The sequence below is a fragment of the Phyllobates terribilis genome, unplaced genomic scaffold (genome assembly GCF_046119375.1).
Source record: "Phyllobates terribilis strain yellow unplaced genomic scaffold, ASM4611937v1 Scaffold_3__8_contigs__length_932513732, whole genome shotgun sequence".
Classification (NCBI taxonomy): domain Eukaryota; kingdom Metazoa; phylum Chordata; class Amphibia; order Anura; family Dendrobatidae; genus Phyllobates; species Phyllobates terribilis.
In genome coordinates, this window is record NW_027362763.1 from 671,151,256 (window position 1) to 671,157,515 (window position 6,260).

Genomic DNA, 6,260 nt, shown 5'->3' on the forward strand with positions numbered 1-6,260 from the left:
TACCTCTTGAAGCTCATCAAGAAAATGCCAAGAGTGTGCAAAGCAGTCATCAAAGCAAAAGGTGGCTACTTTGAAGAACCTAGAATATAAGACATATTTTCAGTTGTTTCACACTTTTTTGTTAAGTATATAATTCCACATGTGTTAATTCATCGTTTTGATGCCTTCAGTGTGAATGTACAATTCTCATAGTCATGAAAATACAGAAAAATCTTTAAATGAGGTGTGTCCAAACTTTTGGTCTGTACTGTATGTGTTCGCTCCTGATCATTGGTCGGTGTACGCTCGCTCCTGATCACTGGCCGGTGTACGCTCGCTCCTTATCACTGGTCGGTGTACGCTCGTTCCTGATCACTGGCCGGTGTATGCTCGCTCCAGATCACTGGCCGGTGTACGCTCACTCCAGATCACTGGCCGGTGTACGCTCACTCCAGATCACTGGCCGGTGTATGTTCGCTACCAATCATTGGCCGTTGTACGCTCGCTCCAGATCACTGGCCGGTGTACGCTCACTCCAAATCACTGGCCGGTGTACGCTTGCTCCCAATCATTGGTCATTGTACGCTCGCTCCAGATCACCGGCCAGTGTACGCTCACTCCAGATCACTGGCCGGTGTACATTCACTTCTGATCACTGGCTGGTGTATGCTCACTCCCAATCATTGGCCGGTGTATGCTCACTCCCGATCATTAGCCGGTGTATGCTCACTCCCGATCATTGCCCGGTGTATGCTCACTCCCAATCATTAGCCGGTGTTCGTTCACTCCTGATCACTGGCTGGTGTACGCTCACTCCCAATCATTGGTCGGTGTACGTTCACTCCTGATCACTGGCCGGTGTACGCTCACTCCCAATTATTGGTCGGTGTTCGTTCACTTCTGATCACTGGCCGGTGTACACTCACTCCCAATCATTGGCCGGTGTACGCTCACTTCCGATCATCGGCCGGTGTACACTCACTCCCAATCATTGGCCGGTGTACGTTCACTCCTGATCACTGACAGGTGTACGCTCGTTCCAGATCATTGGCCGGTGTATGCTCGCTCCAGATCATTGGCTGGTGTACGCTCACTCCCAATCATTGGCCGGTGTACGTTCACTCCCAATCATTAGCCGGTGTACGTTCACTCCTGATCACTGACAGGTGTACGCTCACTCCCAATCATAGGTCGGTGTACGTTCACTCCTGATCACTGGCCGGTGTACGCTTACTTCCAATCATTGGTCGGTGTACGTTCACTCCTGATCACTGGCCGGTGTACGCTCACTCCCAATCATTGGTCGGCGTTCGTTCACTTCTGATCACTGGCCGGTGTACACTCACTCCCAATCATTGGCCAGTGTATGCTCACTTCCGATCATTGGCCGATGTACACTCACTCCCAATCATTGGCCGGTGTACGTTCACTCCTGATCACTGACCGATGTACGCTCGTTGCAGATCATTGGCCAGTGTATGCTCGCTCCAGATCATTGGCCGGTGTATGCTCACTCCCGATCATTGGCCGGTGTATGCTCACTCCCGATCATTGGCCGGTCTACGCTCACTCCCAATCATTGGCCGGTGTACGCTCAAACCAGATCATTGGCCAGTGTACGCTAACTCCCGATCATTGACCGGTGTACGCTCACTCCCAATCATTAGCCGGTGTACGCTCACGCCCAATCATTGGCCAATGTACGTTCACTCCTGATCACTGACTGGTGTACGCTTGTTCCAGATCATTGGCTGGTGTATGCTTGCTCCAGATCACTGGCCGGTGTTTGCTCACTCCCGATCATTTGCCGATGTGTGCTCACTCCCGAGCATTGGCCGGTGTATGCTCACTCCCAATCATTGGCCGGTGTACGCTCACACCCAATCACTGGCCGGAGTACGTTCACTCCCGATCACTGGACGGTGTACGCTCACTCCATATCATTGGCCAGTGTACGTTTGCTCCCAAACATTGGCAGGTGTATGTTCACTCCCGATCATTGGCCGGTGTACGTTCACTCCTGATCACTGGCCGGTGTCCGTTCACTCCCGATCCCTGGCCCGTGTACGTTCACTCCCGATCCCTGGCCCGTGTACGCTCACTCCCGATCATTGGCCAGTGTACGTTTGCTCCCAAACATTGGCAGGTGCATGTTCACTCCCGATCACTGGCCGGTGTACATTCGCTTCCGATCATTGGCCGGTGTACGCTCACACCCAATCACTGGCCGGTGTATGTTCACTCCCGATCACTGGCCGGTGTACGCTCACTCCCGATCATTGGCCAGTGTACGTTTGCTCCCAAACATTGGCAGGTGTATGTTCACTCCTGATCACTGGCCGGTGTACATTCGCTCCCGATCATTGGCCGGTGTACGTTTGCACCCGATCATTGCCAGGTGTATGCTCGCTCTGTTCATTGGCCGGTGTACGTTCGCTCCCGATCATTGGCCAGTGTAGGTTCGCTCTGATCATTGGCCGTTGTACGTTCGCTCCAGATCATTGGCCGGTGTACGCTTCCACCTGGTCATTGGCCGGTGTACGCTCACTCCCAATTATTAGCCGGTGTACGCTCACTCCCGTTCATTGGCCAGTGTACGCACTCCAGTTCATTGGCCAGTGTACGCTCCCTTCCAATCATTGGCTCATTAGCAGGTGTATGCTCGCTCCCAATCATTGGCCGGTGTACGTTCACTCCTGATCACTGACCGGTGTACGCTTGCTCCAGATCATTGGCCAGTGTATGCTCACTCCCAGTCATTGGCCGGTGTACGTTCACTCCCGATCATTGGCCGGTGTACGTTCACTCCTGATCATTGGCCGGTGTACGTTCGCTCCCGATCATTGCCAGGTGTACGCTCACTCCGTTCATTGGCTGGTGTATGCTCACTCCCAATCATTGGCCGGTGTACGCTCACTCCCGTTCATTGGCTAGTGTACGTTCATTCCAGTTCATTGGCCAGTGTACGCTCCCTCCCAATCATTGGCCGGTGTACGTTCGCTCCCGATCATTGGCCGGTGTACGCTCCCTCCGGTCATTGGCCGGTGTATGCTCACTCCCAATCATTGGCCGGTGTACGCTCACTCCCGTTCATTGGCCAGTGTACGCTCATTCCAGTTCATTAGCCAGTGTACGCTCCCTCCCAATCATTGGCCGGTGTACGTTCGCTCCCGATCATTGGCAGGTGTATGCTTATTTCCGCTCATTAGCAGGTGTATGCTCGCTCTCAATCATTGGCCGGTGTACGTTGACTCCCAATCATTGGCTGGTGTACACTCACTCTCGATCCTTGGCCGGTGTACATTTGGTCCCGATCATTGGCCAGTGTACCCTCACTCCCGCTCATTGGCTGGTGTTCGCTCACTCCCGATCCTTGGCCGGTGTACGATCCCTCCTGATCATTGGCCGGTCTACGCTCACTCCTGATCATTGGTTGGTGTACGCTCGCTCACAATCATTGGCTGGTGTACGTTCGTTCCCGAGCATTGGCCGGTGTGCATTCACTCCTGATCATTGCCTGCTGTACACTTGCTCCTGATCACTGGCCGGTATACGCTCGCTCCCATTCATTGGCTGGTGTGTGATCCTGCTCATTCGCAAGTGTACGCTCACTCCTGATCATTGGCCGGTGTACGTTCACACCCGATCATAAGCTGCTGTACACTAGCTGGTGCACATTCGCTGTCGATCACTGGCCAACGTACACTAGCTCCTGATCACTGGCCGGTGTACTCTCGCTCCCGCTCATTGGCCGGTGTACTCTTGCTCTTGATCATTGGCCAATTTATGGTCGCTCTTGATCATTGGATGGTGTATGCTCGCTTTCGATCATTGGCTGGTCTACACTCTCTCACAAATATTACGCTCGCTCCTGATTATTAGTTGTTATAAGCTCGCTCCCAATTATTGGCCAGTGTACACGTAATCATTATTACTAGCCACTGTACTCTTGCTCCAATCAGTGGCCGGTGTACGCTCGCTCCTGATGACTGGCCAGTGTACGCTCGCTCCTGATCATTGGCCGGTGTATGCTCACTGCTGATCATTGGCTGCTGTACTCTTGTTCCTGAACCCTGGCCGGCATACACTCGCTCCCACTCATTAGCTGGTGTAAGCATGATCCTGCTCATTCGCCAGTATACGCTTGCTTCCAATCATCGGCTGGTCTACGCTCTCTCACGAATATTACACTCGCTCCTGATTATTAGCTGTTGTATGCTCGCTCCCAATTATTGGCCGGTGTACACTCGCTCATTATTATTAGCCACTGTATGCTTGTTTACAATCAGTGGCCGGTATATGCTCGCTCCAGATCATTGGGCAGGGTACTCTCGCTTCTGATCATTGGCCGGTGTAGCCTCGCTCCTGATCAATGGCTGGTGTATGCTTGCTCTTGATCATTGCCACGTGTGTGATCGCTCCTGATCACTGGCTGGTGTACACTAACTCCTGATCATTGGCTACAGTATGCTCGTTCCTGATCACTGGCTGGTGTACTCTCTCCCGATCATTGGCTACTGTATGCTTACTCCTAATCACTGGCCGGTGTACGCTTGCTTCCGATAATTGGCTACTGTACACTTGCTCATGATCACTGGCTGGTGTACGCTCGCTTCTGATCGTTGGTCGGTGTAATCTCACTCCTGATCACTGGCTGGTGTACACTTACTCCTTATCATTGGACAGTGTACGCTCGCTCCTAATCATTGGCTACTACAGTACAGACCAAAAGTTTGGACACACCTTCTCATTTCAATTTTTTTCTGTATTTTCATGAAAATTGTACATTCACACTGAAGGCATCAAAACTATGAATTAACACATGTGGAATTATATACTTAACAAACAAGTGTGAAACAACTGAAAATATGTCTTATATTCTAGGTTCTTCAAAGTAGCCACCTTTTGCTTTGATGACTGCTTTGCACACTCTTGGCATTCTCTTGATGAGCTTCAAGAGGTAGTCACCGGAAATGGTCTTCCAACAATCTTGAAGGAGTTCCCAGAGATGCTTAGCACTTGTTGGCCCTTTTGCCTTCACTCTGCTGTCCAACTCACCCCAAACCATCTCGATTGGGTTCAGGTCTGGTGACTGTGGAGGCCAGGTCATCTGGCGTAGCACCCCATCACTCTCCTTCTTGGTCAAATAGCCCTTACTCAGCTTGGAGGTGTGTTTGGGGTCATTGTCCTGTTGAAAAATAAATGATGGTCCAACTAAACGCAAACCGGATGGAATAGCATGCGCTGCAAGATGCTGTGGTAGCCATGCTGGTTCAGTATGCCTTCAATTTTGAATAAATCCCCAACAGTGTCACCAGCAAAGCACCCCCACACCATCACACCTCCTCCTCCATACTTCACGGTGGAAACCAAGCATGTAGAGTCCATCCGTTCACCTTTTCTGCATCGCACAAAGACACGGTGGTTGGAACCAAGGATCTCAAATTTGGACTCATCCGACCAAAGAACAGATTTCCACTGGTCTAATGTCCATTCCTTGTGTTCTTTAGCCCAAACAAGTCTCTTCTGCTTGTTGCCTGTCCTTAGCAGTGGTTTCCTAGCAGCTATTTTACCATGAAGGCCTTCTGCACAAAGTCTCCTCTTAACAGGTGTTGTAGAGATGTGTCTGCTGCTAGAACTCTGTGTGGCATTGACCTGGTCTCTAATCTGAGCTGCAGTTAACATGGGATTTCTGAGGCTGGTGACTTGGATAAACTTATCCTCAGAAGCAGAGGTGACTCTTGGTCTTCCTTTCCTGGGGCGGTCCTCATGTGAGCCAGTTTCTTTGTAGCGCTTGATGGTTTCTGCAACTGCACTTGGGGACACTTTCAAAGTTTTCCCAATTTTTCGCACTGACTGACCTTCATTTCTTAAAGTAATGATGGGCACTCGTTTTTCTTTACTTAGCTGCTTTTTTCTTGCCATAATACAAATTCTAACAGTTTATTCAGTAGGACTATCAGCTGTGTATCCACCAGACTTTTGCACAACACAACTGATGGTCCGAACCCCATTTATAAGGCAAGAAATCCCACTTATTAAACCTGACAGGGCACACCTGTGAAGTGAAGACCATTTCCGGTGACTACCTCTTGAAGCTCATCAAGAGAATGCCAAGAGTGTGCAAAGCAGTCATCAAAGCAAAAGGTGGCTACTTTGAAGAACCTAGAATATAAGACATATTTTCAGTTGTTTCACACTTTTTTGTTAAGTATATAATTCCACGTGTTAATTCATAGTTTTGATGCTTTCAGTGTGAATGTACAATTCTCATAGTCATG